Source organism: Rhinatrema bivittatum, chromosome 14 (genome assembly GCF_901001135.1).
Source record: "Rhinatrema bivittatum chromosome 14, aRhiBiv1.1, whole genome shotgun sequence".
Taxonomy (NCBI): domain Eukaryota; kingdom Metazoa; phylum Chordata; class Amphibia; order Gymnophiona; family Rhinatrematidae; genus Rhinatrema; species Rhinatrema bivittatum.
The window spans coordinates 49,619,857-49,636,631 of record NC_042628.1 but is presented as its reverse complement, the minus strand read 5'-3'; the positions used below and the strand labels follow the sequence as shown (position 1 = coordinate 49,636,631).

The 16,775-nt window shown below is 53.2% G+C and overlaps 2 long non-coding RNA genes across 2 annotated transcripts; one reads left to right on the top strand and one right to left on the bottom strand.

The window, feature by feature from the left end:
• Nucleotides 1-955: 955 nt before the first annotated feature.
• On the bottom strand, nt 956-4,075 carry LOC115076015. Its single transcript, XR_003852674.1, has 3 exons — nt 2,213-4,075; nt 1,728-1,794; nt 956-1,615 (listed from the first exon to the last, which is right to left on the bottom strand). It is a non-coding gene; the product is annotated as an uncharacterized LOC115076015 (long non-coding RNA).
• A 6,660-nt stretch (nt 4,076-10,735) lies between these two features.
• LOC115076016 lies at nt 10,736-10,943 on the top strand. Its single transcript, XR_003852675.1, has 2 exons — nt 10,736-10,815; nt 10,855-10,943. It is a non-coding gene; the product is annotated as an uncharacterized LOC115076016 (long non-coding RNA).
• Nucleotides 10,944-16,775: the final 5,832 nt, after the last annotated feature.

Below are 16,775 nucleotides of genomic sequence, written 5' to 3'. Positions count from 1 at the left end.
TCCTAGAGATGTGAATCGTGTGATCGATCGTCTTAACGATCGATTTCGGCTGGGAGGGGGAGGGAATCGGATCGTCGCAGTTTGGGTTTTTTAAATATTGTGTAAATCGAAAACCGGCACACTAAAACATCCCTAAAACCCACCCCAACCCTTTAAAATAAATCCCCCACCCTCCCGAACCCCCCCAAAATGCCTTAAATTACCTGGGGTCCAGAGGAAGGGTCCCAGTGTGATCTTTTACTCTCGGACCTCCATGCATTGTAGAAATGGCGCCGGCGCTACCTTTGACCTGTCATATGACAGGTCAAAGGTAGCGCCGGCGCCATTTTGTTTTTTTGTCCCCCAACGTCAGGAGCGTAGGAGATCGCTCCCGGACCCCCGCTGGACCCCGAGGGACTTTTGGCCAGCTTGGGGGGGGGGGGCAGGAGGCCCCCCCAAGCTGGCCAAAAGTGCCGTTTGGGTCCAACGAGGGGTCCGGGAGCGGAACCGCGGTGGACCACGTGACGCGACGTCACGTGATTCCCCGCGCGTCCGCTCCCGGACCCTCACGGAACTTTTGGCCAGCTTGGGGAGTTTTGGTAGGTCTTGGGGGGGGGGGATTAAGGAGGGTGAGGGGTTTAAATTTTTATTTAGGGAATCGGTGCACGTATGGACATAGCCTCAACTTATGGAATTGTACATATGTCCATATTGACCGAAATTGACCCCCCCTTTCGACTTATGGACTTATGAACTTAAACTTTTGGTCTGCACATCCCTACTGTTCACTGGACACTGTATCTGCTATTGATTTTTTACAGACCCCCCAGATAGGCTAGCTAAGTTTAGCTTTTTCCTTAGCTCTGCCCAAGAAGCTGTAGTTGTGCTGTCTCCTTGAAGATCAAAGCAGACTGAATACTTGATTGACCCCCTGCAATGCACTGTGACTCACCCGCCCAGAGCTGAAGAGCTGAAGAGCCTCCCCCCCCCCCCTTTTTTTTCTGTTAGTTTTTTTTTTGCTTAAACAAACCCACAACAGTTTAATACATTAATATCAATATCTAGGACAATATAGATAATAAAAGTCTAGCACTACACCAAACACAGAAAAATATATGCAAGAAGCCCTCTGAAATAAGGATAAACTTTTTTTTCTCCTTAGCTTTCCCCAAGAAGCTGTAGTTGTGCTGTCTCCTTAAAGATCAAAGCAGACTGAACACTTGATTGCAGGGCGGTCAGGTTTTCATGAAAGAACAAGCACTTTTTTTTAAAAAAAAAACAAGCCCAAAAAAAGCCCAAAACACGTGAAATTGAAACCCCAATGTCTGTGAGTCGCATAGATGACAAAGGAGCTTAACGTTTTGCATGTTTCTCTGTTTTAGCATGTTGCAGAAGATCTGCATGATGTGCACGAATGTCACACTTACAAAATTTGCACATAGCCTTGCTCTCATTGCTGAAAACAGGCTGAATCCATGCTTTTAGTTTATGTTCCTCTTCCCACACTTTGCAGTACTTTTTACCGTACTTAGCCCAGTTCTTTACTTTTGCCATAGTAGATCAAAACCATTTAGTAGGGTAGCAGCCAATGACAGAAACAGTAGGTATGGACAAGCTTTCTTACAGAGGTGATCTTCTGCAGGGAGAAAAAAATGAAAGAAAAAAAAAAGCAAAATTAGATGAAAGCAAAAGTGGTGTAGAACAAATAAAAAAAATAGCATTATAAGTTTCCATGTCACATTTTTTACCTGTAGTCAGCAGGTATGGAAAAGCTTTCTTTTTGTCAAAATAAGGATTTTTTATAAAGGTGATCTGCTGCAGGGAGAAGAAATGAGAAAACAAAAATAGATGAAATTAAGTGGAGTAGAACAAATTAATAAACACCAGCCCCTCACACTCATTCCATCCTCTGAGCACATCCCTCTCCCCCCCCCCCCCTCCAGCCCATCCCTGGCCTCCCACACACTGATTCCCCTCTCCCACCCCCTACAAACACATCTTCATTTCCCTCATGCTCATTCCCCCCTCCAAGCACATCCCTGGCCTCCCACACACTGATTCCCCCTCCCTACCCCCTCTGAGCACATCTGTGGCCCCATATTCTCATTTCCCCCTCCAAGCCCATCCCTGGCCCCCACACACTGATTCCCCCTCCCTACCCCCTCTGAGCACATCTGTGGCCCCATATTCTCATTTCCCCCTCCCAACATACTAATTCCTCCCCTCCTGATACCTGGCTGTAGCTGCACAGTCAGGAGGGAAGATTCCTTCTCTGTTGCTTGCTGCAATGCTGTGCTGGCCTTCCAGGTCTGCCCACGTGCGATGCTTGTGCATGCCGTGCTGGTGTTGGGTCTGCCCTCAGCTCCTGTGAAGGTTTTCCTATTTGAATCCAAGGCACCAGTGCAGGGCGCCCTGCTCTGGCCAGAAAAACGAAGTAATTCCGCTCAGCGCCATCTACATCCCGTAGAGAGAGCGCTGAGCAAGGAACAGACAAAACACAGCCTCGAATCAACAAGTTGCCTAGTTGTCGAAAGGCACAGAACCCAGGGGAGGACTGGTGCGAGACAGCCCTAAGCCAAAACACACTGCCCTAGGGCAGAAAGGACTCACAACGGCCGCAGCCCGTGACCTTTAGCACATCATCGGAAGTCTCGAAACCAGCAACCCAAAAGGGGGAAGGGGGTGAGGGCCGCCGGAGCGCTGCGCCTAAATTAAAAGGTGCAGAGTGTAAGCGGGTGGGAGGGGGGCGGGCAGAGGACACAGCGGACAGCCCAGGTGGCAGAGAATAGCGGGATGGCGTTGCGGTGGACTGCCACCGCGTGCTCCGCCCGCAGCCTGGATCGGACCAGACGTCTGAAGTAAGCCTCGCAGGCGGCTGGATGCTCCACTCCCAGCTGAGCCTCCCTCGTACATCGAATGGATTGTTTGGCCTCGGCCAGGAGGTAATTCACCAACCGCGCTCGGCAACGAGTCGCCGGGCTCCCTGGCGCGGTGTAGCCGTAGACCAGGAGGTGGGGAGAAAACACCAACCAAAACTGCAGCATGAGGTTCCTGAGGAAGCTGAGGAATGGAGTGAGGCGGGGACAGAACCAGTAGATATGTGGCACCGTCTCTGGCGCCTGGCAGAAGGGGCAATCCTGAGTGCCGAGGACGGCTTCCATCACCCGGCCAGAGAGGATAGCCCCGTGTGCTACCCGCCACGCCAGGTCCGCGCTCCCACGTGGGATCAGAGGGGTATAGAAAGGATCGCCATCGGGGTCCCCTATCCCAGCCTATCGTTCCTCTCCAGATGGTATCAGGGTGGGCAATAAGCGCCAGGTAATGGACTATATGAAGAAACAACAAATACATTGCCTTCCTCCCAAACTCCTCGAAGGAGACCTCAGGGAACAGGTGCAACCTGCTGAGGGACCGCGAGGGAAGGGGTCGGGCTGAGAGGGGGGTCCCGATGAATGGGGCCTATACTCAGGTCCGGAGGGGGGGGGGGGGGAACGGAAGAACCACGGGGACCTCCGGCCTGCAGACCCCCCTCCTGTTGAAAGAGACTCGTGCACAGGGCACCCTGGGCTCTTAAGGCCTCTAGCGCTGCGGTGACAGGGGCGGGATCGGGAAGGCCCATCCGCTGCGCCAGGATGAGTGGGTGCATCCAGGAGGTACGGTCCTGCAACAAAAGGTGACCGACCTTGGTGGTTCCGGCCGAGGCCAACCGACGGCATACCACGGGGGATTCCAAGATCTCCACACCCAGGGCAGGGTTGTGGAGAAGAGGTTCCTCCAAAAAATCCTCCGTGGGGACTGCCGGCCGCCTCGTCACGGAGACCATGCTCCAGGACTTAAAAATTTCTTGGTAGAAAGACGGCAGCGACGAGAGGTCATGGTCGTACCCCCTCGCCTTTATCACAAACAGCTGCCAGTCATACTGTAACCCGCCCACCTGGCGAAAGAAAAAAGCTGCCAGGGGGCGCCACAGCGGGGGCGGATCTGCATACAGAAACCTCCGCAGGGCCTGGAGGCGGAAGGCGTGCTTCTGGCTCTGGAGGCACACGAGTCCCTGTCCGCCCTCTTCCAATGGAAGGGCCAAGGCACCCGCGGAGACCCAGTGCTTTCCTGCCGGCCCAGAAGAAGTCCAGCAACTTCCTCTGGGTCCGGGCGAGGAACCCCGCGGGGGGAGTCAGGGTGGTCAGCCTGTGCCACAGCATGCTGGACACAAGCTGATTCGCCACCAAAACCCACCCGCGGTAGGACACCAACCGCAGCAACCCTGCCCACGACCGCAGGCGGGCATCGACCTTCGCATCGAGCTCCTGCCAGTTGGCATCGGCCGTGGGTTCCGCTGTGGAGAGGTGGACACCCAGATATTTTAGGGTCTCCCGGCTCCAAGAAAAATTATCAAACTCGCTCGGGAGCTCGCCCCTCTGCCACAGTCCTACCACAAGCCCCGAGCATTTGGCCCAGTTGATCTTGGCAGAGGATGCGGATGAAAACACCCGCTGGCAGGCGCGCATCCTCGCCATATCAAGTGGGTCCGAAATCAGGAGGAGCACGTCATCGGCGTAAGCGGAGAGGATAAGGTGAAGTCCGGGGTCCTGCAACGCCAAGCCAGTGAGCTTCCTGCGCAATAAGCACAGGAAGGGTTCAATGGCCAGCGCGTACAGTTGCCCGGACAAGGGACAGCCCTGACGTACTCCTCTCCTAAACGCCAGAGGCGCTGTTAGGGACCAATTTACCTTAACCAGACACTCTGCGGACTCGTACAGGAGGCAGAGAAGACCCACGAATCGGGGGCCGAAGCCGAATTCCTGCAGGGTCCTCATGAGATAACCGTGATCCACCCTGTCGAAGGCTTTCTCCTGGTCTAGAGACAGAAAGGCCACCGACAGGTCCATCCTACAACAGTAGTGAATTAGATCCCGGACTAAAAAGATGTTATCAAAAATAGAGTGGCCCGGGATCGTGTAGGATTGGTCCGGGTGGATCACCTGAGCAAGCACGGGCCCTAGCCGCAGCGAAAGCGCCTTGGCTAGGATCTTATAGTCCGTGCAAAGGAGAGAAACGGGTCGCCAGTTGCGCAAGTCGCGGGCATCCCCTTTCTTGGGGAGCAGCGTCAAAACCGCTCGGCGACACGACAGCGGCAACTCTCCGTTCTCCAGGGCTTCCGCCAGGACCCGCAGGAGATCAGGCCCCAGCAGGTCAAAAAAATGGCGAAAAAACTCAACCGTCAGACCATCGATGCCCGGCGTTTTGTTGTTGGGCATCTGGTTCAGGGCCTCAGAAAGGTTCGCCAGACTCAAAGGCTCATCCAGCGCGTTTCTGCTGCTCTGCCTGACGGAGGGAAGCCCCTCCCACAGGATCCTGCAGGCGTCCGGGTCGACGGGATCCGGGGAGAAGAGGGTCGAGTAAAAGTCCCAGACCTCCGCCCGAATCCTCTCCAGATCACTGAAGGGGGCCCCGTCGGCAGCCACCAGGGCCGTGATCTGCTTCTGGGCGCTCCTCCTCTTCTCCAACCCAAAGAAGAAGTGCGAGCCGCAGTCCATCTCCCGAAGGAAATGGATCCGCGATCTCACGAACGCCCCCCGGCCTCGCCGCTCTTCGAGGTGACGGAGGGCGCACTTCTTCTCCTTGTATTCATCACGCAGAGCTTGATCCGCAACATCAGAGAGGTCTGCTTCGAGATCCAGCACCTCCCCCTGCAAGCGCCAGATCTCTCCGCGTCGCTCCCTGTTAACGCCCCTGGCGTAGTCCTGACAGAGCCGTTTGAGGTGGATTTTCCCCACATCCCACCACAGGCACCATGAGGCAAAGTCCCCCTCAAAGGTGCTCCATTCCACCCAGAACTCTCGGATCGCCGCCACGAGGCCCTCCTCCTCCAAAAAGGAGTTGTTGAAATGCCAGTGGGTGGCTCGAGGCCCGGCCGAGTCTCACCTTCACGGACACCAAATGGTGGTCCGAGAAGGCTGCCACCTCAATGGCACTCGAAAGGGTCCGCGACTTTAAGAAGCCCGTGACATAGAGCCGGTCGATCCGAGAGCGGCTGATTCGTCCCTCCCCCACTCGCACATAGGTGAAGAGGGGGAGCCAGCCGGGTGATGCAGCTGCCAGGCATCGACCAGGGAGAAGCGACGGATCGTCTCCCCCAAGTATGCGGCGGAGGCGGGGTGCGTCTGCACGCCAGAACGGTCAGCAGCTTCGAGGGTGCAATTAAAATCACCCCCGAGCACCACCTCCTCCGTCGCATCCAAGGTCTGCAATAGGGTCGACAAACGGCGAAAGAACACCAACCTGGCGGGTCCATCGTTCGGGGCATACACATTGATCAAATGGATCGTGCAGCCACCGACGCGGATCCGCAAGTGTAGCATCCGGCCTGGCACGACAGATCGGACCGATAGCACGTCTGCCTGCAGGGACTCCGCGAGCAGGACGGCCACTCCCTCGGCATGTCTGGAGTGGCTAAGAAACGCCCTGCCGCGCCACTCCAGAAGCCAAGCCGCCTCGTCCTCTGGAGCGGTATGGGTCTCCTGCAGGAGACTTACGGAGTACCCTCCCTTCCGAAGATAGGAGAGTACCCAGCTCCTGCGGAGGCCGTCCCTGCAGCAGTTGACATTCAGAGTGCTAAAAGTCAGAGCCATCCTCTGTCAGAACAAAAACAAAAGTGCACCAAACCGAAGCGTCCCCTCAGGGAGCTACTTCGGAGCAAAACCTCCGGCCCGTTTGATGTCCTTGGCCCCCGGAGGTTTACTACCCTCGAGATGTGCCACGAGCGCGCCCGCTATCTTCCAGAGGCGCTCCTTGCTTGGCCATCGCTCGAGGGCTTTAGCGACACGATACTTCCAACTGCGGGTAGTTCTAAGGAGCCGGTCGAGCTCAGAGACCGACCCCCGTAAGGACTGGTCAAACGGTGCCCCTCTCGTCCCTGGATGAAAAAGAGCCGGGGGGCCTCCTACCAGCGCACTGGAGGAGAGCCGCGGCTCACAGGAGGGCGCCTCGACATCTCCTAGCTCCCCGTCGCTAGCAGCCGGAGTACCTCCGGGGTCCGGACACAACGCGACAGGTGGGATCCCCGCTGGTGGCGCGGGGTCACTCGGTTCGTCTGGGGAAAGGGGCCACACCGTCGGATCGAGGGCGGCGGCATCAGTCACCATCTCGTCACAGTCGCCCGCGTCGATAGGCCGGGACAGGCCTCCCTCCCCCCCACCATGGCCGGGGGCCCCGGGGATAAGCCCCGGGGTACAGCCTGGTTCCCCGCCGTTACCAGGCTCCTCTCCCGAGGGGTTCCCCTCCTTCCCCCCAGGTGCCGCACTAAACGGGTGCGTCGCACCAGGTGGTGGTGGGGGGAGAGGGGGGAGGGGGGCCCTCGGGAGGCCGGGACCGGGGCCGAAAAGGAAGGGGCCGTCGCCGTCAATCGCGTCCGGGTCCAGGACGGAATGGAAGGACAGGTCAATGCGGGGCATGGCAGCCGTGGAGGATGCGTCAGGCTCCCACCGGTCAGTGCCCAGTGGGTCGCCCAGGGCAGGCTGCAGCGCTCGCCGCTCGGCCTTCAGCCGGGCAGTGGTGAGACTATCACCCTTGTAGGTTTTATCGACCCGAGCCGCGGGCTCACCTAGGGGTTCCCCACGCCTTTTGCCTAAACCCGACAGCGAGCTACTAGGGGTGCTGTCGGGACCGGGGGACAAGTCCACCCTGCCCTGAGACCCAGACGCTGTCACTGGCAAGGCAAGCTTACATTTTTTCTTCCCCTGTGGGCCAGGGGACAAGGGATCGTCAGTCGATAAGGGGCCGCCCCCGCATCTCTCAGGCACACCCGAAGTAGGCGCAGGGACCACCTCCGCAGCCGAACTCCGCAAGTCGGGTGGGGAAGAGGCCACGGGGACAGGCGCCTCATCAGTTGATGGAGCAACATCAGTGGGGGCTCTATTGTGGGAGGGAGGGAGGCTGGAGCCCCTCCTCAGGACGAGCACCCTCCGCCTCTAAGGAGACGGTGGGTGGGTCCCCCGAGGGGGTACCAGCAGGCACCTCCACCGCCGGGCCACCGCCACGGAAGTTTGGATCCCCCCGCGCAGATGGTTGCGGGGGGAGGGTAGGATCCCCCTGGACTCTCACCTCAGCGACAGCAGGGGCCGGGGCCTTCGTGCGTTTCCTGCGAGGCTGGGCACCCGCGGCCAGCGCTTGAGGGGCAGGTGGGGTGGCAGTGTCGGGACGGCAGGGCTCCTCTCGAACTCCGGAGACGCCAGGGGACGCTGGCCTCCGGACCGCGCCCCGAGGGGGCTTGGGCGTTCCGTGGAGGGGCCGGGCAGGCTGTCGTGGCTGAGGTGCGCGGCTCTGCGGCCGCCGAGGGGGTGGCCTTGGTGGGCGGTCTGGCCAGGGGGCACGCCTTGCGGGTGTGCCCCACCCCCTTACACGAGAAGCACCTCGCCTCCCCCGCTGCGTAGTAGATCCGATAGGCATAGCCCTGATGGGGGATGACAAAAACCCCCTCGGCCTCCTCCCGCCCTGCCTTCAGCTTGAGCACGGCCGCGCGCCGGTAAGACTCAAAGTGTTTGAGGGCGCGGTCCGAGTGGCCCATCGGCAGGGTGGTAATTTGAGACTTCAGCTCTCCGAGGCTACCAAGATAGGCCGCCAGCGTCTCGTCGGGCAGGAAGGGCGGGACATTCGAGAGGAAGACCTTCGTCCCCACGCCATCTAAGGGTTCCAAAATGTGAAAAATACCCTTCACCACTAACCCCGTGACCAGCGCCGCGTGTGTAGCGGCAAGGTTGGCCAAAAACATAACCACCTTGCCGTACATTTTCCCGCAAGAAACGAGATTCCTAGCACCCACCATCTGAGCCATCGCTGAAGCGTAGTCTTGGGGTTCTTCACCCGGGAGGATGGAACACCGGACTCCGTGGCGACGACTAAGACCAGTCCTGGGCGTGGGACCGGCTATCGGCGGTGGGGCGGCGCCCGCAAGAGGACGGGAGGGGGAGTCAAATGAGAGGCGCATCCCACCGCCACAGCCGCGTAGGACAGCACGGCGGGCTGAACGGGATGCGGTAGTGTCACGCCTTCGCCCACGGAGCTAGGCTCAACATGGGTTTTGCTTTTGGACTTGGCCTTGCCCCCGGGCTTCGGGGGCCTATTGTCGACGGCGGGAGTCCCGGCTGCGGAGTTGGTCCCGGCGTCCGGACGGACGGGCAGGGGGGCGGCAGCGAGAACAACGGCAGCCGTCGTAAGTATGGACCCTGTAGGGTTAGAGAAGGCAGCTGGAGGAGGGCACCCACCCAGAACGGAGGGGTTTGACGAGTCCCTCCCCAAGCTTTCGGCACGAACCCCCACCGGAGTAGGCGTCCCAGGGGGGGGCGACAGCCGGTGCTTGGGCGCTATCCACCCCCTCGGCTGACTCGCTCAATTCCCAGCCCCCCGATGGCGAGAAGAGAAACTGGGGGACAATGCTATCTTCGTGGTGGTGCGGTACCAGCACGAGCGTCACATCGCAGGATGTGGAGGGAACCGGGGGACCTGGCATGGGGTGGGGGGCTGTGAACCGGGTGACTGGCTCTTTGGTCACCAGGTCTTTCGCCTTAGCGGGTCCGACGGTGGAAAGAGGACCAGAGGAAAGCGAGTCAGGTACCTCCAGCACGGGAGGGGCAGGAGTGGTTGTCCGAGTCTCCCCACCCCCCGGGGTCCCCGAGGCAGAGGGTTTTGGCAGCAGAGGCACAAGATGAAGGGTTGTAGTAGGAGGCGCAGCTCGGGCGGTACCAGCGATAATGGGTGGGATAAGACACCCAAATCGAGCCACCGCGAGGGCCTCGAGATCACCACCCTCCCTTGAGCCCTTCTTAGGAGTCCTGCGCGGCATAGTAGAGGGGAAAAACGTGGACGAGGCCACGTGAAACTAACGCAGATGGGCGGGGCTGTGAAAGCCGGCTTGAGGCAGGCAGGGAAGGAAAAAGCCTGGGCTCAGGCTTGAGGGGCAAGAAAAGAAATGCCCAAACTCAGGAGAAAAAAAGCCTAAACGCAGGCTTGAGGGGCAGGGGGAAAAAAAAAGGCCCAAACTCAGGAGAAAAAAAGCCTAAACGCAGGCTTGAGGGGCAGGGGGAAAAAAAAAGGCCCAAACTCAGGGGAAGAAGCCTAAACTCTGGCTTAAGGGGTAAAAAGAGAAAGAAGAGCTCAAGCTCAATAGAGAAAGGCCCGGACTCAGGCTTGAGGGGCAGGGAAAAAAGAAAAAACCCAACCTTGGGTTTAGAGGACAGGAAAAGAAAAACCTTAACTCGGGGGGAAGCCTAACTCAGGCTGAAGGGGCAGGGGAAAAAAAAGCCTAACACTCAGGAGAAAAACCCAAACTTGGGCTTAAGGGACAGGAAAGGAAAAACCTCAATTCATGGGGAAAATAAAAGCCTAACTCAGGCTGAAGGGGCAGGAGAAAAAACTAAACAGGAGAAAAAAAAAGCCTAACTCAGGCTAAAGGGGAAGAAAAGGAAACCAAATGGGAAAAAAGCCTAGCTCAGGCTTAAAAGGTAAGAAAAGAAAGGAAGGCTTAGCCTTGGAGAAAAAGCCCAAACCAGGCTCTGCTAGCCACAGTGAACCCAACTGGGGAGGGAAGCAAAGAAAAAAAAAAAAAAAAAGACACAGACAAGGGAGCAAGGCAGGACAAACCCAGACAAAACGTACCCTGCCTGTGCTGTGAGTCTCTTCGGGTGGGACCCAGCCCCCACCATTCCCCAGAAGGCAAGGAAAAAAAAAGAAAAAAACCAGATGTTCTTACCTTACTGCAGGGTGGGGCGGCAGGAAAATTTGCAGGCAGAGAAAAAACCAACAACAAGGTGCCCGAAGAGAGCCGCAGCAGAAGCAGGGAAGGTTGGGAAGGGGAAACAGAGTGAGGGGGGGGCAGGGAAGCTGGGCTGCTGTGCAGGAGAGAAGTTCAACCAAACAAACTTTTCTTCACTGCACGTGGGAGCAGGAACAAAAAAAAAAGAGGGGGGGGGGGGGGGGAGAAAGAGGTGTCTCCGGTGGGACCAAGGAGTGCAAAAGCACTACCTCAGAGCTCCACCGAGGGGAAGAAGGAAGAAAGCTGGAACCCTGGCCGGTCAAAGAGGCAAGCCAAACCGGCAGAGTTCCGGGAGAGCAAGCAAACCTCCGGCAGCAGAGCCCTCACACTTCCAGGTGTGAAGGTTTTCCGCTCTGATCGGCTTACTGCTGCAATAATTTAGGGTCGCCTGCTATGGACAGGCTTCATCGCAGCAGCAGCCAATTACTGCAACATCAGAGCACAAGTCCCACCCAACAAGCCCAAAAAAACGCGAGTGGCAGGAAAAATAGCCCAATTAAAAGCAACCTGTGAATCAGAAAAACAAACTGCGAATGATTAGGAAAAGAATCCCAATCTTGCAGTAAATAAACGAGGTTGGCAACACTGCTTGATTGACACCCTGCAATGCACTGTGACTCATCCGCCCAGAGGTGAGTCGCAGTGCATTGTGACTCACTCTATAATCCATTGTGCCTGGCAGGGTTCTTCAGAATGGGATACAGTTGTTGGATACGGTTGCTATAGCACAAGTCACATTACTGAAAGGATTCCACAGATGAAAGTGCTTTGAGGAAGAGGCTGCTATCATTGAGTTACAGTTGTATTCAGAGCATTGAGGTCAGACTGAAATACCATCTTTACGGATCAGTTGTCTGGACCTCCTTACTGACTTTTTAAGACGGTTACATTTGTATCATATAAAATGGAAAGATCCATCTTCATTAAGAGGCTGCTACAAGCAACTTCGTATGTTGCCATCGATTCATTCAGAAGTATGGGAGTTTTTCTGGTTTTAAACTTAATATGGATAAGTCTGAAGCCATGATATGGCCCACCTCTCTGTGGGGAATGGCTGGGGGACTTTCCCTTGAGATGGGATGAGGGTTCTTTTAAATACCTAGGAGTTTACATTTCCACTGACCTGGACCATATTTATAGTCTTAATTTTTGCCCCTTATTGAGTGCTACTAGGGATAAGCTATCACTATGGCAACCGCTCCCTGTGTCACTGGGGGGTAAAATAAATTTGGTCAAAATGGTACTTTTTTCAAAATGGTTATATATTCTACAATCACTTCCCCTTTGCCTGGCCAGGAGAGATATTCAGCTGCTAAATCAAATGCTCTCCAAATTTTTGAAAGCAGGGAAAAACCCCAGCATGGGAAAGTTAACAAAGAATTGGAAAGAAGTTGGGATGGGCCTACCTGATATTGGGGAATATACTTTGGCTATCTTACTGCGGGTGATTAGAGAGTGGTTATTTGATGGTACAATGTTCTCAGACCACGAACGTGATAAATTACTTGTCACCCCATTAGATCTGGGATTTATTCTACAATCCTCGGTATCAACTCTTCCCTTGCACCTAGCTCATCATGTTTTAATATCACCATTGCGATGGGCGTGACAATTCTTGCTGAAAAGACTCGGTTTGGCAACTTCATACACGGTGCTGCTCCCATCCACAGTAATGCTGATTTTTCGCCAGGCACATCTTCAACTAACTTTATTTCCTGGCAGAGGAAGGGCATTCCCCACATTTATAAAGTTCTGTCACCAGAGGAGTGCATATTGCCTTTTCCCACATTGCAAGATAATTATGGCCTCCTCCCTTAGGATATAAGAACATAAGAACATAAGAAAATGCCATACTGGGTCAGACCAAGGGTCCATCAAGCCCAGCATCCTGCTTCCAACAGTGGCCAATCCAGGCCACAAGAACCTGGCAAGTACCCAAAAACTAAGTCTATTCCATGTAACCATTGCTAATGGCAGTGGCTATTCTCTAAGTGAACTTAATAGCAGGTAATGGACTTCTCCTCCAAGAACTTATCCAATCCTTTTTTAAACACAGCTATACTAACTGCACGAACCACATTCTCTGGCAACAAATTCCAGAGTTTAATTGTGCGTTGAGTAAAAAAGAACCCTCTCCGATTAGTTTTAAATGTGCCCCATGCTAACTTCATGGAGTGCCCCCTAGTCTTTCTACTATCCGAAAGAGTAAATAACCGATTCACATCTACCCGTTCTAGACCTCTCATGATTTTAAACACCTCTATCATATCCCCCCTCAGTCGTCTCTTCTCCAAGCTGAAAAGTCCTAACCTCTTTAGTCTTTCCTCATAGGGGAGTTATTCCATTCCCCTTATCATTTTGGTAGCCCTTCTCTGTACCTTCTCCATCGCAATTATATCTTTTTTGAGATGCGGCGACCAGAATTGTACACAGTATTCAAGGTGCAGTCTCACCATGGAGCGATACAGAGGCATTATGACATTTTCCGTTTTATTCATCATTCCTTTTCTAATAATTCCCAACATTCTGTTTGCTTTTTTGACTGCCGCAGCACACTGCACTGACGATTTCAATGTGTTATCCACTATGACACCTAGATCTCTTTCTTGGGTTGTAGCACCTAATATGGAACCCAACATTGTGTAATTATAGCATGGGTTATTTTTCCCTATATGCATCACCTTGCACTTATCCACATTAAATTTCATCTGCCATTTGGATGCCCAATTTTCCAGTCTCACGAGGTCTTCCTGCAATTTATCACAATCTGCTTGTGATTTAACTACTCTGAACAATTTTGTGTCATCTGCAAATCTGATTATCTCACTCGTCGTATTTCTTTCCAGATCATTTATAAATATATTGAACAGTAAGGGTCCCAATACAGATCCCTGAGGCACTCCACTGTCCACTCCCTTCCACTGAGAAAATTGCCCATTCAATCCTACTCTCTGTTTCCTGTCTTTTAGCCAGTTTGCAATCCACGAAAGGACATCGCCACCTATCCCATGACTTTTTACTTTTCCTAGAAGCCTCTCATGAGGAACTTTGTCAAACGCCTTCTGAAAATCCAAGTATACTATATCTACTGGTTCACCTTTATCCACATGTTTATTAACTCCTTCAAAAAAGTGAAGCAGATTTGTGAGGCAAGACTTGCCCTGGGTAAAGCCATGCTGACTTTGTTCCATTAAACCATGTCTTTCTATATGTTCTGTGATTTTGATGTTTAGAACACTTTCCACTATTTTTCCTGGCACTGAAGTCAGGCTAACCGGTCTGTAGTTTCCCGGATCGCCCCTGGAGCCCTTTTTAAATATTGGGGTTACATTTGCTATCCTCCAGTCTTCAGGTACAATGGATGATTTTAATGATAAGTTACAAATTTTTACTATATTCCCCTACTTGCAAATACGTCATTATGTTCAATCTCTTTCCTTGGCGAGTCTGCATACATCTACCATTGATAGAAATGAAGAGTTTTTCAGTGAGGAGAGGCAAACACTTTCTACATTCCTATTATATAAGGCTTTACGGAAGATATCAAAGACAGATTGGGCCGCCACCTTGTGGAATGATGGAAGCAGGAAGGCTACTTCCCTATGGACAGTAATCCACTTTCAATCTGCTTTCAAAATCTCCCTGGCCTCTCATCTAATGGTGCCATCAGAGAGATGCTGTTTAACTTTTTTCACAGAGCGTTTGTTTCCCCAACCCTAGCTTTCAAAATGCATCTTATTCCATCTATTACTTGCAAAAAATGTGCAGGGGACACAGGTTCTCTCATTCACTGTTTCTGGGGGTGTACCCATATGCAAACGTTCTGGTCCCGCATTCTCCGCTATACCAATAATTTACTGTTCAGCTCCCTACCACATCGAGCGGAGGTGATTCTATTTGAAGTAGGTCTCACCATATACTATAAGAAATCGGAAGATAGTATACTGGTCAGGAAATTTCTAGCCCAAGGACGGTGCTCTGTCTTGTTGGTGTGGCATGGGGAAGATAGTCCTTTCTTCTGGCAATGGCGCAATGCCATACATTCCATGATGACTATGGAGTCTATGGCAGCGCGCACTTCAAATCCAGCCAGGCTGAAGTTTTTGAAGATTTGGAGGCATTATATTGACTCTCTCTCTCATCGGGCCAGAAGCCTTGTTTTGAATGTTCTTTAAGGTTGCTAGCAACAAGCTATATGTTTCTTCAGGGGGGGAGGGAGGGGGAGGATGGGTAGGGGGGGCATGGGGGTAGAGAATTGTTAATCTCTTAGCTGAGTGTACAGAGTTTAGCACTCAGCTATGCGCAGAGTTCAAGACACAAACTAATAGCCATGGTGGGCATCTGGGTTGTGGTTAAATGTTTGAGTTCGGATGTTCTATGTTTAATTGAAACTGACATGTATAATTTGGTATATACACTACGAAAATCAATAAACAGTTTTGAACTAAAATCAATGCGTAAATACATACAAGCACTTGTCGGGGTCCCCTGCAGCGTAACTTCTGCTATGGATGGCGTATAAGTCAGAAAACAAGAAGATTTACACAGATCAGCAGGGTTTTAAGAGTTGGGAATTATAGGAGGGGAAGGAGGTCTATTATACTAGGGGGGGGGGGGTTGAAAGTTCTATCCCTTCCTTAGGCAAACTGGGAACGAACTGACAAAATGGGCAATTGCATTGGCATGCGTATCTATTTAAATCCCTCCACTTACGCAGTAGAAGCGGCATTTGCATACATTGATGCATGCCCACTTAAAACTGCACGCACATGTGCACATATTTAGCCTATTTTATAACAGGCATATGTAATAAAATAGCTGTGTTCCTGGGTCGAGCCAGCAAACATGTGCACATGCAACTGTGCGCCTGTTTAAAAGTTACCGTCCCTGCCTTTATGTAAAATGTTTAAGGGGTTTCCCTTAACCTCTGTACCTTTTTAAATTCTGGCGGGAACCTCAGGGGCATCCCCACCATATGTCGTCAATACCTCCGGGTATTTTAAGCCTCCGCTTCCCTACCACCTTTGAGTTAACAGGGACTTCAGTTTAAGCTACTCTGAACACTCTAAGCTGCACGCTTAGACGCCGTTCTACACTCCAGGGCCTCGCTCCTTAAAGAAGCTCTAGACAACCACACCTCTGGGGTCTTTCTCTCTTATTCATTTCAGCATCTCCAGACTACCAGGTACTCGCTCCTCAATGGCCTACCAGTCTATGTATCCTGCACCACTATCTCATCACCAGGAAGACGCCTACACTCCAGGGAGTACCTCTACGATCCGGTGCTCCAACTCCACCCACCAGGCTCGACGTTACCCACACTGCGGGCTCCCGCATATCATGAACATCAAGGTGAGATTCCCCATCTGAGACTATTGAACATATTGGCACCTCGCGAACCTCAGTGCCTTACCTTCCTGCGTTCTATCATCTATCTACAGCAGTACAATAAAGCCTTCCATTCATCCTGTGTCTGCTATCTGAGTTTAGTCTATTGCTGTGGTTTCCCACGGGGCCCTTCCCTATGAGAGGAGTCATCTCCTCAGTGACCAAGAGTCCACAATGCCACAAACACAACAGATTGCTAACTCCATGAACTCGGCTCAGCTTGCGGCCCTGCAGGCCATCCCTGGTCTAGCCCAGCGGATCATGGAACAATAAAAGTCTTTGGAGAGCCTAGCTACTGCCTTCAATCAGTTACATGCTCAACTGAATTCTTCAGCTCCTCCTGTGAAGGAATTGCTGTCTCCAGTAGTAACCCTCAAGACCATTGTACCTTTACCCACACCTACCCACTTTACGGATGAAGCCAAGATGTGTAGAGGGTTCGTTAATCAATGCAGCAAGCATTTTTCAATATAGCCTACCCTCTTACCCACAGAAGCTTCTAAGACCACCTACATCCTATCGTTCCTAGAAGAACGAGCCCTGGCCTGGGCTTCACCGTTATGGGAACGTGAAGATCCTATCCTGAATGACCTTCCAGGAT